General features: G+C 46.8%; 1 long non-coding RNA gene across 1 annotated transcript; it reads left to right on the top strand.

Moving 5' to 3' along the window:
• The first annotated feature begins 1,131 nt into the window (after nucleotides 1–1,131).
• LOC144110721 (uncharacterized) lies at nucleotides 1,132–19,324 on the top strand. The gene is made up of 3 exons (XR_013309912.1): nucleotides 1,132–1,241; nucleotides 5,305–5,362; nucleotides 19,112–19,324. It is a non-coding gene; the product is annotated as an uncharacterized LOC144110721 (long non-coding RNA).
• Nucleotides 19,325–21,947: the final 2,623 nt, after the last annotated feature.

The raw sequence follows: 21,947 nt of genomic DNA, 5'->3' as shown, positions 1-21,947 counted from the left end.
TCACCGTTCGCTGGAAATGCTCGGTATATAAGTTGTAAAACGGATGCAGCAATCGCTTCACCCGAAACTAAAAGGGCGTGTGCGTAATAGACGGCATCACCTCGAGCGCTGCTAGTGGCTGCTTAAAAATACAAGTAAACTACACCACTATGTTAAAAAACACATTAAATGTCCAATTATGAAGATGAATATCAGACTTCTGCAGCCTTTCTGCGTATTCGGCTGCTGGCCCGAAAGACGCGGGTTTGATCCCGGCTGCGGCGGTCGAATTTCGATGCAGGCGAAATTGTAGAGGCCCGTGTGCTGTGCGACGTCAGTGCACGTTAAAGAACCCTAGGTGGTCGAAATTTCCGGAGCCCTTCCCTACGGCGTCTCTCATAGCCTTAGTCGCTTTGGGACGTTGAACCCCCCTAAACCAAACCAAACCTCTCTGCGTATCCAAGCTCTCAGCGACAGCACATGCATGACCCTAACGTGGTGAAGGATGATACTGTACTTTGTATAGACTTTGTACTCTGTTGCAGTTTGCTGTGGCCGCTCACAAAGGAATAGGCTGGCAAAGACTGCTGAATGCCTCCATTATGTTGGTCATTTTTACGGGAGATGCCGAGAAGTTGAAAACACAGATTATCGCTTAATGTACGTGTTTAAAATAACCTGGGATGTTGCTTCAGAGATGTTTTTTATTTATGTTCGAAAATCATGTTTCTGCAGCTGGAGCACAAATAGGATATAAAATAACACTGAAACCATTTGCGGCTTAACAAATATGAAGGTCTTCATAAACAGCGTTCTGTTCCCGATATCTGACATTGCCGTACTGAATATTTACTGCATTTCCGCATCCCGTCTAGAATATTTATCACATGAAGATCTTATAAGGCAAGCCTCAGAGATTCATTAAAAAAATATTAGGAATCAGAAATAAAAAAACGACGTGCACATTAATGTAAATCAAGAAAAGCAACATCCCTTTAAAGTACATTCGAGTTTGTTAATTTTTTTTCGTCATCAAGTATGCCTCAGAAACATCTTGCCTTCCGGACTGCAACAAATGAAACAAAAAATTGAAAGTGCGAAAAAGGTCGTCTTCGTGGTATATATATTCACGCCTTGTCGGTATTTAAACGAGCTTTGAACTCGCCACTAGGAGTATTCATTAGCGGAAGGTTCCTGACTGCACCTATGAAGTCTCCAGCACTCTTCGTGTGTCTTCTTATGGTTTTGGTTGTTGCCTCAGAGTAAGAAGGCCTTTTTAATCTTTCATCCACATTCTGTGTTACAACGTAAAGAAACAGCATTCACGACGTATAATGCAAGAATTGGAGAAATGAACAATTACTGAGAAAAAAGCCTGCAAACTTCTAGTAAATATTTTATTGAAAGGCTTTTTATGGCAATGTTGATGTTGTTCTGCATAAAAGGAAGTAGTCATGGTAAAGACATCTTCGTCTTGGTGACCAACAACTTTTTTACCGCTAGTGAATTCAAACCACAGGCGTCATGACCGAAATGACTAGTACAAGTTTTCGGAAGTTGAATGCTCGACACATGCCTTATCCACACTAAAATTATCATTATATGCCTTTAAACAAAAAGCAATCGTTGTAGCGCAACACACGACAAGGACACAGAATGAAAGAACTCACACATAGCGCTAACTTCGAAAAACATTGTTTCTGCACAATAAAGTTGTTGGAAGTTCGCACTGTGTGTGTGCCCCCTCGTTCTGTGTCGTTGTCGTGTGTTGCGCTACAACAATGGTTTTAGGTCAGAACCAACAAGCCAAAGTTTCTACCTTATCCCTTTTAATGAATTTTCGTTAAAATTAGTAGTCGATCCTTCGGCGATAACTGTTTTGAAAGTGAAATTTATAAGAGAGTCTTATAAGATAATAAATTGCCCTTAGTGAAGGCTGTCATGCTTGAACAGGTACTGGCTGCGTGTTTTGGCACTAACACATTTCGCAGCCTCCGCTTACTTATGCTTTTCCACGATGCATCTTAATCGATCCCCATTGTTATACCCGCGGCGTAAGTTGGCGTTGCTTCTCCCTTTACCAGCAGTCAGCAGACGCGGCGTCCGCCTCAATATCAGTTCCTTAAGTGGAGATGAAATGGTTCATTATTTGGCGCGTTCGGCAGCGGTGCACGAAGACACACCCGCCGCGGTAGTTCAGTGGTTAGAGCGCTCCGCTACTGATCAAAAATGTAAAAAATGATAACTGGTTTTTGAGGGAAGGAAATGGCCCGTAACTATCTCACATACTTTCGTGGACATCCGAACCACGTCTTAAGGGAAAGAGATAAAGGAGGGATTGCAAGAAGAAAGGTGACGTAGAGGAGGTCTGCGGTATAACTTTGATTGCTCCCGCGCACAAAAGGAACTGACCTAACTGGTAGCTGCAGCATCACTTAAATTTAAGTGCTAGTCTTGTAGTGAATAAACCCCATACTCCTCTCCCGGAGGCCTGCATGCCATGCCGGAGAGGGTAGGTAGGGGGGCTGGTTCAAACATTAAAAGTTACTCTCAATCTGACTGTCGCTGGCATAATTTCTACCACTTGGGGATCTTTAACATGAACTGACATCGCACAGCACACGGCCGCCTTTTGCGTTTCACCTGCATTAAAATGCGCTGCCGCGGCCGGTTTCAAACCCGGGTACTTCGGCTTAGTAGGGAAGTCTTAACTACTGAGCCATCGCAGCGGGCACTAACCCGGAGTACCCGTGTTCGAACGCCACCGCGGCGGCCGCGCTACGATAGAGGCGAAACGCAAAGGCATCGCCGCGGTGGCTCAGTGGTTAGGGCGCTCGACTACTGATCCGGAGTTCCCAGGTTCGAACCCGACCGCGGCGGGTGCGTTTTTGTGGAGGAAAAACGCTAAAGCGCCCGTGTGCTGTGCGATGTCAGTGCACGTTAAAGATCCCCAGGTGGTCGAAATTATTCCGGAGCCCTCCACTACGGCACCTCTTCCTTTCTTCTTTCACTCCCTCCTTTATCCCTTCCCTTACGGCGCGGTTCAGGTGTCCAACGATATATGAGACAGATACTGCGCCATTTCCTTTTCTCAAAATCCAATTATTATTATTAAAGGCGCCCGTGTGCTGTGCGATGTCAGTGCACGTTAAAGAACCCCAGGTGGTCGAAATTATTGCGGAGCCCTCCACTACAGCACCTCTTTCTTCTCTCAGTCCCTCCTTTATCTCTTCCCTTATGGCGGGTTCAAGTGTCCGTCGAGATATGTGAGACAGTTGCTGCGTCATTTCCTTTCCCCAAAATAATTGGTTTTTTTGGGGGGGAAAGGAAATGGCGCAGTATGTGTCTCATATATCGTTGGACACCTGAACCGCGCCGTAAAGGAAGGAATAAAGGAGGGAGTGAAAGAAGAAAGGAAGAATAGGTGCCGTAGTGGAGGGCTCCGGCATAATTTCGACCACCTGGGGATCTTTAACGTGCACTCACATCGCACAGCACACGGGCGCCTTAGCGTTTTTCCTCCATAAAAACGCAGCCGCCGCGGTCGGGTTCGAACCCGGGAACTCCGGATCAGTAGTCGAGCGCCCTAACCACTGAGCCACCGCGGCGGGTCTTTCGCCAAAAACCTATTTTCATTTTTACATTGGGTCAAGCCCTGGATGCGGTCGCTCTCTTCGATGCGCCCGGTTCAGTGGGATGTACTCTCAAAATGCCAGTGAACGTTATAGAACCACAGGTGGATGAAATTACTAATTACTTATTAAAATTTTCTTATTTAATAGAGCGAAAAGCTTTACTTTACGCACGCAAAGCTGAAAGTAAAAACCGCTTGACAATGACCATCAACCAGAAGGAGGGCGTAGGTATGTCTGGGACGTTAAACTAATTGCCTCGCTCCCCGCCACGCTGCAGCTGCGGTCGAAAAGCGAAGTGCTCAGACTGCTCTAGCGCTGCGGGAGCTGAAGCAAGAGTATTCTGGACGGTTAGAAGGCTGCGTTTTTATGGAGGCAAAACGCCAAGGCGCCCGTGTGCTGTGCGATGTCAGTGCACGTTAAAGATCCCCAGGTGGTCGAAATTATTCCGGAGCCCTCCACTACGGCACCTCTCTCTTCCTTTCTTCTTTCACTCCCTCCCTTATTCCTTCCCTAACAGCGCGGTTCAGGTGTCCAACGATATATGAGACAGATACTGCGCCATTTCCTTTCTCCAAAAAACCAATTATTATTATTAGATTCCGACGCATGCGCGCAGCGCAACATGGGAAACAACAATTTCGACCACCTGGGGATCTTTAACGTGCACTGACATCGCAAAGGACACGGGCGCCTTAGCGTTTTTCCTCCATAAAAACGCCGCCGCAGCGGTCGGGTTCGAACCCGGGTACTGATCCGGAGTTCCCGGGTTCGAACCCGACCGCGGTGGCTGCGTTTTTATGGAGGAAAAACGCTAAGGCGCCCGTGTGCTGTGCGATGTCAGTGCACGTTAAAGATCCCCAGGTGGTCGAAATTATTCCGCAGCCCTCCACTACGGCACCTCTTCTTCCTTTCTTCTTTCACTCCCTCCTTTATTCCTTCCCTTACGGCGCGGTTCAGGTGTCCAACGGTATATGAGACAGATAATGCCCCATTTCCTTTCCCCCAAAACCGATTATTATTATTATTAAGCAGAACGCAGTAAGCGAATGCGTCTGAAAGAGGCTGCTGTTGCTGCTACACTGCCCTCCCTTATTCGGGTATGGAGCGAATACTGCAATTTTTTTTTCAGTGGCTTTCCTTTGGTTTTGTCGCATCATAGGTACTCCGTTTATACATCGCTTATTCATTCTATGAAGTTTTACCCGTACCCTACCTCCGAGTGTGCTGGTCCGTATAAAAATTTTGGCAGGTTGGCACTACAATTATGTCAATTCGTACTATTCATCTTCCCCTATTGTTCTGTATATAAGCTGCTAAGAGGGAGAGCCTTTATCTTTTAATCTGCGCGTTAAGACTGCTTTCTCATCCCTTCAATGCGCTGCAGTTCTGCAAATCTGTAATTTACGTGCAGCATTTTGAATGTCCATTTTTAATGCAAAAGCAAACAATATGTTAACAACATAATAACAGCTACCTTTTCTGATTATTTCAGTAGTAGAAATAAAAAATAATAACGAAAAGCTAGATTCGACCATCTCCGATTTAGGAAAACGAGTGAAAGCTGCTCTCCTTTGTTTCAATAATATTTTCAACCGGGGTTTTTCTACGTTGCCAAAAAGAAAAATTACATGCGGTGTGAGCCGAGGATTTGGCACGACCCGATTAATTTACAGTAGAATTTCTTTTACAGGTGCAAACAAATACCACAAGGCCTCAATATTAGAAGGATTAATTTTTGTCATAGACTGGTAAATATCATTTTTGCTCTCTGATAGGAAAGTCCTTTCACAAATAATGGAAACTAATTAGACCCGGGGCAGTTCGCGCGCACTGTGAACATTACCTACAATAAATTTTCTTGCTTAAAATACGCGTTGAGGAAAAAGCCTTTTGTAATTTTCCTTTAATTATTATAGTGGCTGTCTTGCACAACTCCTGAACGTTTCAAAAACAAGTGTAGTGCGTGTTCAATGGGTCTTACATTATATAAATTCGCCAGTCTCTCATCAAAATTCTCCTAGTTATAAAATAAAAACTGGTTAAATGTACTAATCTGATGTCAGCTCTTGTGCATGTAGTGCGCTTCAAGAGTGGAGAATTTTTAATTCCCTCACAATAGATACTTTAGGTAGCCGGAAATGAACTTTAGCAACAGGATGCCAGCCAGCTAATATGTCTTACTAGACGCTGCGCATTGAAGAACTAGCACGGAAAGAACCTTCCACCTTAAATCCACGTTGGTTTTGAAGACGTTAGAAAAATAGAGTAAAAATTCACTTGCCGCTGCCATGTGGCGCTGAAAACATCAGCGGCTGGCTCCATCGGTAAAGTTCGATTACCATTAATACACTCCATCGCTCCTGCATAACCTGCAAATCGCTGGCCGTGAGCAGTATCAGAATTCAACCAATTATTGTGTTGATTCGCCCCGTGGGATAAGGTTCATTATAACTGGCAGAAACGAGTGGTACCGGGAGCCGCTAATCCCTATTTTTAAACCTTGTAATTGTGGAGAGATCGGGTTTTTGTGGAAACGTTCGGAAATTCGTTTTCCTTCGGGTTCAGTATAAAAACTGTAAAGTTTTAATTGATTTTTTTTTAATCGCAGGGTAATGATTAGGTCTGTGGTTCAGGCTGGTAAGCGGTGAAAAATTGGAGTTCTCAAGAAAATAATCCGAAAGTCGGCATTTCTATGCAAATTAATAATTACTGCCAATAAAGAGCTTGACCAGTTTTCAAACATGCAACAATTTATTCGGACAAGCTCATCATCGACATTTTAAACCTCCTTGTTATATATCTAATCATCTGCATGCGCAGCATTTCGGTTTTCACACGAGACTTGTCCATTCTTTATACGGATTACTGCTGAGAGGACGTTTTTTTAACATCAAACCTCTCATTAGCTATGCATGACATTACCAACGCGGCGTTTTCTTGGCCAAGGTAACACACAGTTGCATCGTGCGGGACAATAGCCCATGACTTCAGCACCTGTATTAATGGAGCTTACTAGAGTGAGCGCGCTCGAAACTCAAGTTAACAACAGAATATCCGCATTGGAAACGCAAATCAATGCCACACTTACGGCGGCACTCAACAAAATTAGCCACCTTGCGGCATCTATCCCGAACCTCATAACCGCTCAGCTCGCTCAACTCACCCGCGCTCCCAAGCGCGCTGGCCCGCTCAAAACCTCCGCAGGCCGGCAGCTCAAAGCGTCTAGGCGTCGAATCGCCGGAGAAGAAGAAGAGGTCCCCTGTGCCATCCTCAGTATAGAGAACGCTCCTCTCTTTGGAGCCACTGGCTCTCAAGCCTCCTCTCTCCAAGCTCACAACTCTACCCTTGATCATGGCGGGCGCCCCTAGAAATAGGAAGCATCCGCGAAGCAATTCGATCCCTATTCAAATTGTACAGTGGAACTGTCGCGGATTCAAGGCACGCACAAAGCGAGCCGATCTACGCCTTTTCCTTACAACGTTCCCAGAATTACCTGCTGTGGTGGCCCTTCAGGAGCCAGGAAATGGCGCCACCCTTGCCAGTTACACAGTGTACCAGCAGGATGCGCATAGCTGCCTCTGCGTACATAAAAATTACACGGCCTCCCAGGTTGACCTGGATCTTAGCGCTACTTTCTCCTATGTAATGGTGACGATCCTTCCGCTACGCAAACAGGACCCCCCATTGCACATACTCAACATTTACTGTCCCCCAAAGCTACCAAATGTTACATTCGCAGATATCTTCAGCCGGGCTTTGAAGGTCGCGAATCGGGATCCCCTCATAATCGTTGGGGACTTTAATGCTCCCAGCACCTTATGGGGGTACACACGTGAAGAGAAGCGCGGACGCAAGTTGGCGGAGCTTGTTTCCACACTGGGCCTTACTCTTCACACGGATCCCGCGCAACCCACTCGTATAGGTAACTCCGTTACACGCGATACGTGTCCGGACCTCACCTTTACGAAAAATATTCGCTATGCAGATTGGAGGAACACCGAGGAATCCCTCGGTAGTGACCACTGCATAATTACCACTACAATCCATACCAAGCCACTCACAAGACCACAGGCCAATGCAAAACTACCCGACTGGACCAAATTTAGGAACAGTTACACCAATCCTCAATCGATAATGGACCAAGGATACTCAACGTGGTCCCAACACCTAGTATCCCACTTGAAATCAGTCGAGCAAAATGTTCAACTCTCAGAGGCGAGCCCGGCGGTGGATAACCACCTCCTCCACCTCTGGGAGGCACGACACAGCCTAGTCCGCCGCTGGCGTCGTCAAAAACACAATCGGAAACTCAAAATTCGAATTGCGGATATCACCCAACAGGCGGCACAATACGCGGCCCAACTCGCCGACTCCAATTGGGTGCACCGATGCAACACTGCAGCTCGGCAAATGTCGAGTCGGAGTACGTGGCGCCTCTTCCGCGCTCTTATTGATCCGGCACAAACCCGTACTGAGACACAAAAACAGCTTCAAAGGGCTATACATAACTTCACTGGAGACACGGCCAAACTGGCCGATGCGCTCCGCGACCAATATTTGAGTATACACCAGGATCCCCGTGGTCAGGCGTACTCGTATGCAGGTTCCGAGAACGCGGATTTGGATCAACCGTTCCAGCTCCATGACCTAAAAGCGGCCCTGGCTAAAATGAAGCGAGGTACAGCACCAGGCCGGGACAAGGTGACGGTAAAGCTTATTGCCAACCTCCCAGATCCCGCCTACGAAACTCTCCTCGATTACTTTAACACTATCTGGATTGGAGGCACACCACTCCCCATAGATTGGAAAACGGCACTAGTAACTTTCATTCCCAAGCCAGGTAAAGCCATTAACACCGACAACCTCCGGCCCATCTCCCTCACTTCGTGTGTGGGGAAGCTGATGGAGACTATGGTCCGCGACAGATTGTCGGCTTTCCTGGAACAACAAAACATTTTCGCAGACACCATGTACGGTTTCCGCCCACACCGGTCCGCACAAGATGTCCTGTTGCAACTTCACAAGGAGATTCTCGACCCCGTCGAGCACCCCAGCAATGATAAAGTTGTCGTCGCACTTGACCTGCGGGGGGCTTTCGACAATGTGACCCACGAGATCATCCTATCCCACTTGTCGCAAACACATTGTGGGCGCAATACTTTCAATTATATCAAACAATTCCTTACAGATCGCCAATCCTATATCCGGCTACAAGACACAGAATATGGCCCATATCAACTTGGTACACGAGGGACCCCACAGGGAGCTGTCCTCTCGCCATTACTATTTAATCTGGCCATGATGAAGCTCCCTACCCAGCTGGCGGAGGTCGCCGGTGTGCAGCACGCTCTGTATGCGGACGACATCACCCTCTGGGCAACACAACAATCGGTTGGAGACATCGAGACCAACCTGCAACAAGCGGCAGCTATAGTGGACGAATACGCTTGTCGCTGTGGTCTTGAATGCTCCCCGAGCAAATCTGAATTTGTGCACATACGCCCCAACTCAAAGTGCACAACCAAAATTGCCCTTTCCCTACTTAGCGAACCGATACCTGAACACGCGGAGATCCGGGTACTGGGGCTTTTCATTCATCATAGGCGCAAGATAGACACTACCCTAAGCAAGTTACGTAAGGTGGGGGACCAGGTGGGTCGGATGCTCCGCCGGGTGTCCAATAAAAGGGGGGGGACTACGATGCAAAGATGCCCTGCGGCTGGCCAATGCATTCGTGACCAGCCGGATTTTATATTCGGCTCCCTACCTCCACCTACGCAAATGCGATGAGAATGCCTTAGAGGTAGTTCTCCGCAAGATTTATAAGAGAGCGCTCGACCTCCCCATAACGACGTCCAACAAGCGTCTCCTCGGTCTGGGGATGACCAACACCTTTGGGGAGTTACGAGAAGCTCATCTTAACAATCAATACTTGCGTCCAAGCAAAACACCTGCGGGGAGCCGCCTTCTAACCCGCTTACACATTTCCTACGCAACACATACAGAAGAACGGGTCCGCATCCCTGAAGCCTGGCGCTTTGCACTCCAGGTGCGACCCCTTCCGAAGAACATGACTGCAGACACCCATGATGGTCGCCGTCTCGCGCGGGCGGAGGCTATTTCTCAACAATATGGCCACAAGCCAGGTGTCTTTTATGTGGATGCGGCCGGCCCGCACCATGGGGGTTGGTACACGGCGGCCGTCATCCACCAAAACACTACAGTTCAGGGCCTTACTTTCCGTGCCCCAAACATTACATTTGCGGAAGAGATCGCCATTGCACTGGCCGCCGCAGATCCAGAGTCCCGAGTCATTATTACGGACTCCAGGGGCGCCTGCCGCAATATTGAGCAAGGGTACATTCCAGACCGTGCTTTCAAAATTCTCCACGCATGCGATTACACAGGGTTTCCGACCCATCGTATCATCGTGTGGGCTCCGGCTCATGCGGGTCTTGAGGGGAACGAGGCAGCCGACGCTGCCGCCCGCGCGCTTACTCACCGGGCGTCGCCTCATCCGCAGCCTGATCCGGAATTCAATTTCAATCCGGCCATCACCTTTAAAGAGATCACCTCTCTTTATCAAAATTTTCATGGTCTCTATCCCCCTCCCTGTAAAGGCCTCACCAGGGTGGAGGAGCGCTGGCTTCTCCGCCTCTATACCAATACTGTACTGTGCCCGGCAGTACTTAAGCACTTCAATTCTTTCTCGGGCGCGTGCCCACACTGTGAGGAGGAGTTTTCGGACACCTACCACATGGTGTGGGCATGCCCTTTCAATCCTGCCTACCCACCCCACCTCCACCCCACTCGAGAGGCCTGGGAAGCTGCCCTGCGCGGCTGCTCCGAACTCCATGCCCAACAGGCATTGGTAGCTAGAGCCCGAGCCGCTGCGGAAGCTACAGGGATCCCGGACTAGGGCTCCCTCCTAGTGTTTGTAAGGGACGGGCCCTTCCGGCTCGCCCCATCGACCTCTCACTGTAAATAGAAATAAAAGTTTTCCTCCTCCTCCTCCTCCTCCAGTAAGTTCCGGTGCAACATCCACGCGGAGCCAGTGTACATATTCCATTACGGAAATCAAGGCAAGTCGGTAGTCATCAAATGACTGACTCAGCAGCCGCTTCTGAACAAGATCCAGTAAGGCTTCCAATATTTGTGAAGTCAACTATACTCCGTCTCACAAGATGTTTGCAGCACTACGAAAGGTACAGCTCTCTCGTCCAATCAGGATGGCGCGCACTACATTAGTGTGTTCCTACGCGCCTGTGGCTCGATCCACCTGATGTCCAGGTGGCTTCTTTCTATCTCTATTTATAGTAGCACCGAGCCACAGGTGTTCCACCGCGCAGCGCCGCGCCTTTCCTCAAAATCCAACTTTCAATTTTCAGTTTTCTCTCGCTTCTTTCCCTCCTTTATCTCTTCCTTTACGATGCGGTTCGGGTGTCCATCGAGATATTGTCTTTCTTCTTTCCCTCCCTCCTTTATCCCTTCCTTTACTGCGCGGTTCGGGTGTCCACCGATATATGTGAGACAACCAGGGTACAGTTCTCATCAGTTCCTCTGTTGTCGCGTCGCAGTAAATTTTAGTAATCGTGTCATGTGCATATAAATTTATTTACTCCAGCGTGCCGAGGCAGCCGAGTGTCGATGGTGGCGAAATGCAAAACAAGCCCATGTGCTGCGCGAGAGGCAACGCACGTTAAACGGGTTCGATCATCTCATCGTCCTCATAACAACTGAATTCAGCACTGCTGGTTGTGTCGTCCTCCAGGTTGACAACAATGGCCGGTCCCTGGTCAACAACATCGTCGATGATGTGGTCCCGTTTTCTCATCACATCTTCCTCACTGATAATATGCTGCACGTAATTCTTCCATTTCTCAACAGTCACTTGCGTGATGCCTTGCCAAACCAGAGGCTCGACGTCTTGGAGCTTAAACGTCTTGTTTTGGCTGGCCACGAAACCCTTGACGTCGCTCCAGACAAGCTCTATCGGGTTCAGTTGGCAGTGGTACGGTGGCAGGCGCACAACGAGATGGCCAGCAGCTTTAGTAATGCAGTCGACACGGTATTGCTCCCCACCTGTGTTCACATTGCTGACAAGCTGCATGAGCTCGGCCTTCACCATGCCGCTGCTCCACGCGACACCTTTTCCGGACAGCCAAGCCTGTATGTCCTTTTTGAGGCTACTCATCCGCGGCACTTTATCCTGCTTCACAGAATGATATGGCGCGTTGTCCATCACTATAACGCTGCCGGGTGGTAGTAGTGGGAGAAGTCTCCTGGAGAACCAGTTTTCGTAGTGTTCCCCGTTCATTTCCTCGTGGTAATCGCCCGAGTTTTTCTTCGCTCGGAAAACTTCCGCTGCGCCTTCGACAAAACCTTGCTCACTACCGCAATGCGTCACAATAAGCCTGCCACCTTTGCCACTGGGGTTTTGTAGACCAGTCGACAGTCCGGATCGATGCGCTTGGTGTGCAGATTGGATGGTGCAGTCAGTCCACACTCGACTTCGCGTGTGGCCGGCGTTAACCCACGTTTCGTCGGTGAAGAAAATAGGCCTACCCTGGCGTCGCAGCTCCGCTATCTGGCGCAGGTACCGGCGGCGACACTGCACAATGTGCGTCGCTTCGATTAACATCGCATTCCGAGAGCGCTTCTTATATCGGAAGCCAAGTTTCTTCAACATCCTCTGCATTGTCGCTGCGGACACGGTCGGTAGCGTTTCGTCCTCTTCGAAATGCGCAACCACCTTCGCGATAGTTGGAGTTTCCCCTCTCTGGAAAAAGGTGTGTACCACCCTTCGCAACACGCTCAGGTCAAAATCGTCCAGCTTCTTCGTCCGCTCGCGGCCTCTTCCGCCAGCACGCTTCTTCGGTGACAACACTCGGCCCGCGTTCAACGTCTCCGTTGTCCACTTGTAAAGCGTTCGCTCGGTCACCTGCGTGAGTTTTGCCGTCCTCTTGATGAGTGCATTTGTACTCCAACTGCCCCCGCACTCGACGCGAAGCGCTTCAAGAACATTTAAAGCCACCTGCTTCGCCTGCTTGGGGAAACAGCGCACTGTCGGTGTAGAGCACACAGGAGACACAACAGACTCGTCCGACGCCATGTTGGAAAGTGGCGACGCATCACTACCTCGCAGCAGGCCTCCGCAGAGCTGTGTCCGTACGGGCTTTGTTTGGTAATTTCACCAGTGATTGAAACACTCCCTACCATTTAAATATACCTGTCCAAATCATGTTTTTAGTTGCAATGCTTATTGTTTTGATTAATAGTCATCATCATCATCATCATCATCATCATCATCATCAGCCTTACTACACCCACTGCAGGGCAAAGGCCTCTCCCAAGTCTCTCCAATTAACCCTATCCTTTGCCAGCTGCATCCACCCTTTGCCTGCAAACTTCTTAATCTCATCCGCCCACCTAACCTTCTGCCGCCCCCTGCTACGCTTACTTTCTCTTGGAATCCACTCCGTTACCCTTAAGGACCAGCGGTTATCTTGCCTTCGCATTACATGCCCTGCCCAAGCCCATTTCGTTCTCTTGATTTCGACTAGGATGTCATTAACCCGTGTTTGTTCCCTCACCCACTCTGCCCGCTTCCGATCTCTTAACGTTACACCTATCATTTTTCTTTCCATGGCTCGCTGCGTTGTCCTTAACTTAAGCTGAACTCTTTTCGTTAGCCTCCACGTTTCTGCCCCGTAGGTGAGTACCGGTAAGATTATGCTGTTGTACACTTTCCTCTTGAGGGAAATTGGTAAACTGCCACTCATGATCTGCGAGAATTTGCCATATGCGCTCCACCCCATTCTTATCCTTCTAGTTATCTCCCTCTCATGATCCGGATCAGCTGTCGCTACCTGCCCTAAGTAGACGTATTCCGGCACAATTTCTAGGCTCTCGCTGCCAATTGTGAACTGTTGTTCCCTTGCTAGGCTGTTGAACATTACCTTGGTTTTCTGCATGTTAATTTTTAGACCCATCGATCTGCTCTGCCTGTCTAACTCATTGATCATGATTTGCAGTTCACCTCCTGAGTGACTCAGCAAGGCAATGTCATAAGCAAATCGCAGAATATTTAGGTATTCTCCATTTATTCTTATTCCCAACTGTTCCCAATTCAGGCCTCGAAATACCTCCTGTAAACATGCGGTGAACAGCATTGGAGAGATCGTGTCTCCTTGCCTGACGCCCTTCCTTATTGGAATTTTATTGCTGACTTTATGGAGGACTAAGTAGCTGTGCAGTTGCTATATATATCTTCCAGTATTTTGACATAAGGCTCTTCTACCCCCTGATTACGCAATGCCTGTATGACTGCTGAGGTTTCCACTGAGTCGAATGCTTTCTCGTAATCAATGAAAGCTATATATAGAGGTTGGTTATATTCTGCGCATTTCTCTATCACCTGATTGATAGTGTGAATATGATCTATTGTGGAATATCCTTTACGAAAGCCTGCCTGATCATTTGGTTGATTAAAGTCTAATGTTGCCCTGACTCTATTAGCGATTACCTTAGTAAATACTTTGTAGGCAACGGATAGTAAGCTGATCGGCCTGTAATTTTTCAAGTCCTTGGCGTCTCCCTTCTTATGAATTAAGATAATGTTTGCATTCTTCCAAGCTTCTGGTACAGTCGAGGTCATAAGGCTTTGCGTATACAGGGTGGCTAGTTTTTCTAGCACGATGTCCCCTCCATCCTTCAACAGATCTGTTGTTACCTGATCCTCCCCAGCTGCTTTTCCCCTTTTCATTGCTTCTAAGGCTTTCTTTACTTCAGCTTTCGTTACTGGCGGAATGACGCATTGGTGTGCACTGCTGTCTTTCTCATTAACGCGCTGATTACATTGGCTACTGTACAGGTCTGTGTAGAACTCTTCGTCATACACTCCTCAAATATTCGAGGGACTATTTTCTGCGTTTCTGCAGCCCTGATTGGACGAGAGAGCTCTACCTTCCGTAGTGCTGCAAACATCTTGTGAGACGAAATATAGTTTTCGTCTTTATCTGGCGGCCGCCTCTTGTCCGCGCGCCAGTTGTTGGCAGAATAGTTTAGTTCCGCGGGCACAGTTGTTCAAGAAATTTGTGAAAAATTTTGTTTCACACAATTTTAAGAAGTATAATCGGGGTGCGAAAATCGGGTAAAATCGTGTTTTACGAGGAAACGAAGAACCTTATAAATTATTGGATTATAAAACATGCAGGATGCTTCGAACACCCGAACGAAAACCACGCACTTGTGGGAGGGTACAAATCGGCATCAACAAAAGCGTTAAGCACTTCCCAGTCCTGTCCCACTTGGAAGGACGGTGTTCTTCATCCAAACTAGAAGCTTGCCCTGGTCACCTTTATTATTAATAATAATAATTGGATTTTTAGGGAAAGGAAATGGCACAGTATCTGTCTCATATATCTTTGGACACCTGAACCGCGCCGTAAGGGAAGGGATAAAGGAGGGAGTGAAAGAAGAAAGGAAGAATAGGTGCCGTAGTGGAGGGCTCCGGCATAATTTCGACCACCTGGAGATCTTTAACGTGCACTTACATCGCACAGCACACGGGCGCCTTAGCGTTTTTCCTCCATAAATAATAATAATAATAATAATAACAATTGGTTTCTGGTGGAAAGGAAATGGCGCAGTATCTGTCTCATATATCGTTGGACACCTGAACCGCGCTATAAGGGAAGGGATAAAGGAGGGAGTGAAAAACGCCCCAAACCAGTATTGCAGAGCTCCCCCTCCTCGCCACTTCGCTGCTTCAGCGCCGGCGGAGCAGAGAAGTTTACGTCGTACGGTCATCACGGAGTGTCGCCATATGATTGACGTCGCTCTGTTCCCTCCTGCAAGCCCGCAGCTTTCGAATGGCGCGAGCAATATCCTAAATTGCTCGCGCCAGCGAGCCACAGCAGCAAGGGTAATCGTGTTTTGAAAATTAAAAAACTGGTATCGCTATAAATAATGGCCAGCTACATGTCTCTATTTACAATAGGTGTCTATCGGTAATAGGTAATAAGTAACGTAATTAGAATCCAGTTAATCATTGTGCTACTCAACATGATTCGTTCGCTTTTTTGAAGTCCGTCGAAGCGGGCTTGACTACCCCCCAGAAAGCATCTCTTTACCTCAAAAACACTATTTATAAAAATTAGTGGACAGCTTCCCTAAAACACCTGGTGTATAGGAAGAAGGCATAGAAGTGTAGGGTCACAGGGGTGTATTTTTAATGCAAGGTGATTACTAGTCCTATTACATTAAAATCGGCGGCGGATGTGTGTGTACTCGCAGACGGTGCAGCAAATCTCAGCGATGGCAAGGAACATGAGGTGATGTGAATCAAGTGGCCATATGAAGCACAGAGCAAGGCGATCATCCGCACTTCAGACATCCTATACATAGCGTTCCTCTATATTTTCTTTATGTTTGCGTTGATATATATATACTCCTCACTCCTGAACTCATTGCGGCGCACATTCCCAACATTCGGACAAAAATGCTCGTTTTCTCTAATGGTTAATTTCCGGCATCTTTAAAGGAATGCTATCTGAATCGATTTGCGTGGAAGAATTGATTAGACGATATAAACTTGCTTTAGTATTTTTCTTTTGATATATCCACTAATTTTATTACAAGTGTTTTATTGAAAGAGAGATGCTCAACGCAGAAGGGAGCAGTAAGAATCGCGAGTCCGTATTGCTTACCTAGCGCTTAAGGAGTCGGAATAACGGCGGTAGCCCCACGTAAAAGTACTGCTTTACATGCAAGCAGCGAGAGGAGACAAATCACTCCACGTGATTTGTAAATCCAGAACTACTCACTGGAAAATTTTCATGTGACGCTCAGTCTTCAGCGATGGAAAACTTGATTAGAATCCAGCTCGCATCGTACATCTCTATGTGAGTAACACGCATGTCACATGGGCGATGTCAGTGCCCATTGGGTCAATTGTAGTGGAGGTAATGAGCGCTCTCTGATGTCGCACAGAGTCTTTTAATTAACAATGATGTTGATTACGATCGTATAAACTGAAGTTCGAGGATGGCAAATGGTGTGTCAAGGGCCATTCAGATTAAAATCTTAAAACACGTTTACCTATTTACATAACAATTCTTTAGTGGCTAAGCCTTCGCAGCGCAGCTCCGCAGACTGTCTGATCTAAAAAAAAGCAGATTGCGCTTTCATTGTGCGCCTCATTCCAGTGCTGCACTTGCTTTCAGCGCTTAGCGCGTTTTCCAACCGCCGAAAGCGAGAAGAAGTACGCCACTGCCGCTGCAATGATACTAGCCATGAACACGACCAACACGCCCTGCACGGTAATAGATATGTGGCAGCATGCGCCAGTGTAACATGATTGCTTTTGAATTGAAGGGCCCGTCGGTGCCCCATTATCGCTGCGCTGACGCTGTCTGTAGGTTCTGCCCAAATGTCATGCAACTGAATGGCTACACGGAAGAAATTTTAATTAAAATACGTCTTATTATATTATGTATAGGAGGTTGGTGGCTTCATCAGTGATTTTTTTTTCAAGTTACTGCACATAGCGTAATCTCTGGAATCTTGCGCTTACATGTAATTTATGAACGACATTTCTCGTGTGGCAGCGGAGCATCTGGACCAACCTCCAAAATTTCGAGCATAAAGGCAATTTTTAACCCGCCGCGTTTGCTCAGTGGTTAGGGCGCTCGACTACTGATCCGGAGTTCCCGGGTTCGAACCCGACCACTGCGGCTGCGTTTTTATGGAGGAAAAACGCTAAGGTGCCCGTGTGCTGGGCGATGTCAGCGCACGTTAAAGATCCCCTGGTGGTCTAAATTATTCCGGAGCCCTCCACTACGGCACCTCTTCTTCCTTTATTCTTTCACTCCCTCCTTTATCTCTTACCTTACGGCGCGGTTCAGGTGTCCAACGATATATGAGACAGATACTGCGCCATTTCCCTTCCACCAAAAACCAATTATTATTAAAGTCAATTTTAAAGATTATATGAATAAATTTGACGGGAATGCTCAAAAGTCCGGCAACCGTGTGCGATAAGCAGCAAAAACATTGATATGGTAAGGGAATACAGGCGTTTGGGCCAGGCAGTGACTGCAGGTTCGCACCCTATTAGTGAAATAGTTTGGAAGTGAAAATGCCTTCAGAGGATTAATAGCAGCTTACCAATAAAGCTCAAGAGGGAAGTATATAACTGCTGAATATTACCGGTGGTAAACTAAAGAGACAGCAACGAGGAGACTAAAAAAAAGTTTAAATGATGTTTAGGTATCTGCAGCGAGATTTGGAAAAGAAAACTATACCTGCAACGTTAAAAGACAGGAAGAGAGCAGAATAGGTACGAGAACGAACTCAAGCAATTCTATCACATTTGAAATAAATAAGAACTAGGCAGGGTGAAGACGGCATGTAATGGCAAGGCAAGGCAACAGATGTCCGTTAAAGGTAATGGAGTGGGTGAGGGAAAGCGTAGAAGAGGCGTCAGAGAGCCAGGTGGGCGTGAAGAATAGGAATTTTGAGGAGATAATGGAACCGCCACTGGCACAAGGAATGTTACGGAGGTCAACCACGTCTTGGGCCAGTGGCTTGTATTAACGGACACTTGGCTAACAGATGGGAGAGGCGTTTGTCTACAGTTCATGTATTAGGGTTTACGATGATGTCGGTTATGATTTCACAAATGTCATAAAGGCGCAAATGAGGCTTCAGCGATGAAAGGCCACACTTAGCTGGAATGGAAACGCTGCGCATTGGAGTTACGTTTCGTTTATTGCCCCAGAAACAGAAACGCAGCGTTCCGCGCTATTAGCGCAACAAATTGATGTTCAAAAGTTGAAAGGAGTCGTCTTATTCACTGTATTTCTTTAATGTCTCCGAGCAAATTTAAAATTTGTTTTTGCGTTTCGCCTCTATCGAAATGCGGCCGCCGCTGTCGGGTTGGAACCGGGTACTGATCCAGAGTACCCGGGTGCGAACTCCACTGCGGCGGCCGCGTTTCGACGGAGGATACCGCAAAGGCACTCGTGTGATGTGCGATGTCATTTGACGTTGATTATCCCCGGGTGGTCGAAATTATTCCGCAGCCGTCCACTGCGGTACCACTTTCTTCCTTTCTTCTCTCAGTCCCTCCTTTATCCCTTTCTTTACGCCGCGGTTCATGTGTCCGCGAGATGTGAGGCAAATACTGCACCATTTCTTTTAACCGAACACCAATTTCCTTTCAAAGGAAATGTCGCAGTATCTGTCGCGCATCTCGGCGGACACCTGAACCGCGCTGAATACAGAAGAAAGTAAGAAGGAGTTGCCGTAGTGAAGGGCTGCGGAATAATTTCGACCACCTGGGGATCCTCAACTTGCACTGACATCGCACAGCACACGGGCGCCTTCGTGTTTCGCCTCCAGCAATGGTACCCGATTCAAGAAGAGAGAATAAAATTTGTTTATTTGTGCCTGTCCTGCTTTGTAATGAATCTTCAATTTCTAATTTCCTCTAGTGTCCTCGTCAGATACCATTGGGAAAAAAGTGTGGTCCGGGCTGCATCTGTGCGCGCCGGTCAGGCGCAGCTCTTAACAGTCGTCTATATTGCTTTTCAACCTCTATACGCGCTTAGGTACAAAGAGACCAAGATCTTCAGTATGCTATTGATGTCAATAAAGTGGAAAGTTGAGTGAAGACGCGGATTTTGAGCAAAATCTATCAGGGAAAACACACATGGGTTCTTATTTTTAATAAGTAAACGCCTTGCTGTGGTAATGCACACATATTTTAAATTATCAGAGCCTACGGTGGTGCAAAATAAGGGATCATAGTATACATGCTGATTAGAAAAAAGAATACGTATTAAAGGGCACATGCTATACAAAAAAAAAACCTTCACACAGGGGAACAAGCTGGAAGAGGAACAGCACAAAACTCTTGCTTGGGTGGTACTTAGAGCATTAAGAAAAAAAACATTGTGCAACGCTACGGGGCTAAGTCTGGTAGGTTTTCTTGCCGCTGATACTTACCGTACTAAACAAGTTCTTTTTCTGTGTACTGATTGGTGTCATAGGAAAATCCCAGCCTTTCAAACCATATCAACCGTGCCCACGCTCTACATTATGTAGTGTCTGTGGCCTGTTGCAAAGAATAATTATGTTCTCTCGAGTGGGGTCTTGGTCTATGCCTGAAAGAAAGCAACATCCTTCAAACCATGCACAAAGAAGTCCGAACAGAAGCATGTCAATATTTCACAGTGCGCTAATTTCTTATAATTTTCTTGTTACTTTTATTTTGAGGAAAAGCATTCATTTTATTACGAGATAAACTTTTATGAACGCGATATATTTGGAACATTCACTGCACCACGAGGAAACCAGTGTCACTATTAAAGGAAACAAAACGCTCCCGTTTCATAGAAGACTTGCAGTCACCTTAAGTTGTTTAACCGGATTGCACTACCGGGTTAAGTGGTATTCCTCCAGTGATAGTAGCAGCTGGGCATTTACGGCTGCGAATGAAAAAAAACAAACTCTTTTGGAACGTTGCGCGTAGAGAACAATGCCCATGAGGTTAAGGTAGAAGTGTCACGTGAACTGGCACCCCAGCCAAACGTTACTATTGTATTTAGAATATGTGTCATTCTGCTTGATAATATTATAGCGTCATTTCCAGTATTTATTCACCACAGATGTCAAGCCCGCAAAAGTCAATGCTGCCAAAACATGTTTTCCTTCTGGATTGTCGAAACGGTCTACATAGGCGGCATAAGCACAGAGAGCAACCTACGCATAAATATTTTGTTGCATATAAATGGCGCCAAAGTAAATAAGTACGAATAGCGTTTTATTCTGCACAGCATTTCCAGCGGCGGAGTGCATCAAAATAGTGCTAACACGTGGTAATAGAAAGCTGGTCAGCTAATATTAGTTAATTTTTGACCTATTACTGGTAGTCTCCTTATTTAATGAAGCGCAATGTCCGTGATACACACATCAGGTTTTTAGAATTCCGAAAATGTAGTCGCCCTCCGCGCCGTGGCGGACCAAGTCTTGTCTGCTTCGGCGAGTTACAGTGCACCTGAGGGGTTGCTTTGCCTGCACGCTTTCTGAAAACGCTTGTATTTCCGTGCAGCAGTGCGTTAGTTCACTAGGTGTTTATCACCTTTCTTAGGCCTCAGTCAATTATTCGGTCAACTCGGTCGCTATCTCACATTTGAGTGTGGCCGTGTGTACATTTTGTTACTTATGGAGGGAAGCCTTCTCACGCTGTTGCCGGAAACAGGTGCGGCGTCCGCCATCTAGAAGGGGCTTCATACTCCTTCACGCATCCGGGGCTTTTGTGCCACTGCAGCTTAACAACGCGGGACATTTGAAAGCACTGCACGAATGCACAAATGTTCACAACGACGAAGAATATAATGCAGTTATTGATATATAGAATGTCTCTTATCCGTAGGCGCCGGGCCTCAGCTGGTCAGAAACTATTTATTGCACTTGTATAGAGTTGTGCATTCAGACAGCAAGATTACGGATCTGAAAGAAGCGCCGTTTATTTTAAACATCCATTATTTATAGACCAGTATTTGTCATTGCAAGTACGCGCCAGCGCCTGTTACAACACACACAGCAAATTTAACCCGGTGGATTGTTGAGCTAGTTGGTGTGTGATTACTTAAAACCGGTGGGTCTCGTCCACGTCTCTGTGTTACTTCCTTGTATATGGTCCTCTCTGCTGCTGGTTTTAAGAAATTTAATCTGCTGTTGGCAAAATAAATCTCAGCTAATTTACATGACCAGCACTCAAGGATTCCGGTGAGTGAGCTTCTTTACGTTGATAGTTCTAAACGTGTCAGTGACTTACGTGCGAAAACAAATCATTTTGGTGTTTTTAGCCGGCACTCAGAAAAGCTCCAGAATCGTGGTTTTCCCATGCATGAGCTTCTCATTAATGCATCGTACAAGGAGTCACAAATGAAGTCTGAGAAGATAAAGACCTGCTCTGAATAGGTAGGAAGATCTACGCTTTTCGCAGGAAACAAATTTGAAACATCTTTGAGATTGCGAAGGTCATCACCGTTTTACGATTCAAGCTTTGAGGAAGGATTTGGCACAGTACGGCATAAAATTTTCGCAACATTTTTATGGCTTCCCATTCGATCTAAACGTCGAGAGTTGCTTTTTTTTCTCTATTTAGTGTATGGAGACGTTAGCATTTCGCACTTGTTTTTTTAACAAGCCTTTTCATAGTGTTCGAGATAGTTGAATGCAAAATAGGTGAAAAACAGACAATCACATGCGCTGACTGGCAAGTGTCTGGACTTGTGCCGCGGAAAAGTAAATACATGTGAA

This window comes from Amblyomma americanum, chromosome 11, assembly GCF_052857255.1.
Source record: "Amblyomma americanum isolate KBUSLIRL-KWMA chromosome 11, ASM5285725v1, whole genome shotgun sequence".
Lineage (NCBI taxonomy): Eukaryota > Metazoa > Arthropoda > Arachnida > Ixodida > Ixodidae > Amblyomma > Amblyomma americanum.
Note: the sequence above shows the minus strand (reverse complement) of the source record. Positions and strands in the feature narration are given on the sequence as shown.